The sequence below is a fragment of the Centrocercus urophasianus genome, unplaced genomic scaffold (genome assembly GCF_019232065.1).
Source record: "Centrocercus urophasianus isolate 14NV4802_14NV808 unplaced genomic scaffold, USGS_Curo_1.0 seq_1488, whole genome shotgun sequence".
NCBI lineage: Eukaryota > Metazoa > Chordata > Aves > Galliformes > Phasianidae > Centrocercus > Centrocercus urophasianus.
The window spans coordinates 26,504-29,447 of NW_024884684.1; the positions used below are offsets into that span (position 1 = coordinate 26,504).

The window sequence follows — 2,944 nt, forward strand, 5'->3', positions numbered from 1 at the left end:
AGCTGAGATTCCCCTGAAATCACAGGGTTTCAAATGCAGCCGCAGCTGGGAAATGGCTCAACTGCACCACCATGGAATTGCCATGGAATCGTGGAATGGTTGGGTTGGAAGGGACCTCAAAGATGGTCCAGGGCCATCCTGTGTCATGGGATCAGTGTGACTGTAGTGCAAACCCGTAAATCCTTTAGTCTTGCCCCCATCCCAGAGGAGCAGCTGGGGTGATGTGTGTTGGGTCTGCCCCCCTTGGCTTTACTGGGCTTTACTTGGCTGGCTGCACTGGGACCCACAGTGCCCAGTGGTGGAGGTGCTTCCCTATGATGGGTGTGGGTTTGGTGCTTTGGGAGATGGGCACTGAGCCCCCAGCTGTTCCAAAGAGGGGCCTCGAGTCTGAGCTGGAGGGACTGAGCCCTCCATCAGGCGGGCTGGGAGCGGGGAGATGAAGCAGGCAGTGCGCTCTGTTGGGCACTGGATCCTCTTAGGAGGCTTTGGGTCTATTTCGCTGCATGATCTCTGGTATCACGAGTAATTAGCAGGGAAAAGAGAGGGCCTGGCTAGCCATCCTTCAAGAGCACAGGGTTGAACGGGGAGGCAGCACCTTGGAAACACATCAAATCGCACGCTATGCTCTTGCAAAGTGAAGGGCTGCGTGCTTCCATCGGCGCAGAGGCACCCGGAGCACTGATGGCCCCGGGCTGCTCCCATACCCTCCTTTCTCCTACTGTTCACTGTTACGCCACGCTTCATTTTCCTCTTCTTTACAAAGCAATGCGTGGGGAGGCTTTGCTCTTTGATACCTTCACCCTTTCCTTCCCCCTACCCTGTAAACACCCCAAAAAAGCAATCATGCCCGGAGGTGACCCCCCACCATCCCTGCATCTCCGTGCACCCCCAATCGGCAGATGCGCGATGCTGGGATTTTTGCTGCCTCCCGGCTGCAGCTGGCTGCACGGCGCAGGGAGTGCAGGTGTGATTTGTTCATTTGCCTCCACCCCCCCCTTCTATGCACTGCCTCCCCCCTTCCCTCCCCTTCCCGCTGAGCCCCCGGTCGCGGTGCTGCGGGGTTGGCGGGCTTTAATGTGACGCCGTGAGGTTTGGGAGAGGGGAAAAAAAAAAAAAAAACGGGGAAAAAAAAGAATATAAAAATAAAAATAAAAAAATCGAAATGAGGAAGGAGGCGGTAACCTCCTCCTTTCTGCTCTCCCCCGCTCTGGAGGATTAAGCTTACAAAAAAAAAAAAAAAAAAAAAAAAAAGGAAAAAAAAAATGTCTGCAGCTTTCTGTTGACCCTGCATGATGGCATTTTTGCGCTCTGTGTGCTGCTGCTGCTGATTGCTATTCCTGGCACAAACACACACACACACACACACACACACAGACCCAGCACGCGGCGACCCGCTCTAAAAAAAAAAAACCCAAAAAAAAAAATCACACACACAAACCCCAAAAATCCCCCCCTCCCCCACCCCCCCCCCCCAAAAAAAAAAAAGAAAAACCCACCCCAAACCCAAACACACGGAGCCCCTCGGCCGCCCCGCTGCGCTGCGGGGACGCCGCTCGCCCTCTCCTCCGCCCCACTCCTCACCTCGTCCCTATCGCTCCACCGCGCACTTTGCTGTCTGCTGGAGCCGCCCGCAGCCAGAGCCCTCCACCACTCCTACCGCTGGCATTACATTTTCAGGCTGGATGCTATAGGGCCGTTTCTAATTACCTTATATCCCCTAGTGGTCTATGAATAATGGTTAGTGAAGGAGCTCGGAAGGGCTGCTGAGAAGGGAAGCAAAAAAAAAAAAAAAAAAAGAGGAGAATTGTGCTATTTCTCACATTTTTTTTCCTAAGGATCTAATCTGGCTACTGTGTTCTGGAAGAGGAGGAGAGAGACAGCGGGAGAGAGAGGAGAGAGCACGGAGCATCGCAGGTATTGTTGCACATCTTTGTGCTTTTTGCTGTCTTTTTATCGGAGCTGTAGCAGAACCGGGGGGATGGGGGGGAGGATTTTTCAGGGTTTGTTTGCATTCTGGTGCAACTCGTGTGTGTGTGTGTGTGTGTGGTGGAGTTTCCGAGGGGGTCTGAATCTGTGTGTCCGTGTGCATACGTGTGTGTGTGTGTGTGTGCACATGTGTGTGTGCATGGGTGGACATGTGTGTGCACGTGTGCACATATGTGTGTGTGTGTGTGTGTGTGTATGGGTGCATGTGTCCTGCTTGCCCCTGGGAGCAGAAGGGGCTGCTCAGCTTTTGCTGGAAGTCATAAAGACATTTGCAACCGGTCCAAAGCAAAATGCCACCGACCTGCGACGGATGGACGGACGGACGGGTGTCAGAACAAAGCTGCGGCTCAGGCTGGGGGCACTGTATGTCAGTGCAGGGAGGATGCGCCCGCCTCGTCCTGCTGCTACTTTTGGGGAAGTTCCCATAACGCCGGGGGGGCTGCGGGGCGGCTCCGTGGGGAGGGCTGGGCGCTCTCGGCCACTTGCAAAAGTTGCGGTGCGGCGTTTCGCTGCCCCCGCCGCCATCTGCACGTGTGAGAGCTGCTCTGTCCTGACCCTCCCTTCGCTTTTTGGGGTGGCGGGAGCCCCACGCATTCAGCGTCTGGCGCTGCTCCCAAAGCCCACAGCGGGATCACCGCGCACCCCTCCCCGCTCCCTCATCCCCTGTGTGGATCCCCAGACCATCGCTGACATCCATAAACAAACAAACCCGGAGAGAGGGCTGCGAGCGGAGCGTGGCGGTGATGGAGGGGGGGAGGGGGGGGCTGTGCGCGCTTTTGTTTTAAATACCGAAATGGCAATGATTGAAAACATCTGAATAGGATGCAATGCAGAGCGTGTGCGTTGCAGGGGGCGGGGGGAGAGGGCTGGAAAACTGCTTATCCGACAGAAGCAGGGCTGGAACGGTGGCGTGGATGGATGGATGGATGGATGGATGGATGGATGGATGGATGGATGG

At 55.5% G+C, this 2,944-nt stretch overlaps 1 protein-coding gene across 1 annotated transcript in view; it reads left to right on the forward strand.

Annotated features, from left to right (window-relative positions):
* Positions 1-612: 612 nt before the first annotated feature.
* The window catches only part of RAI1 (retinoic acid induced 1), a 31,980-nt gene continuing 29,648 nt past the window's right edge, over positions 613-2,944 (forward strand). Inside the window, 2 exon segments of the mRNA XM_042815320.1 lie at positions 613-964; positions 1,836-1,914. The gene's annotated coding sequence lies outside the window, so the exon portion shown is untranslated.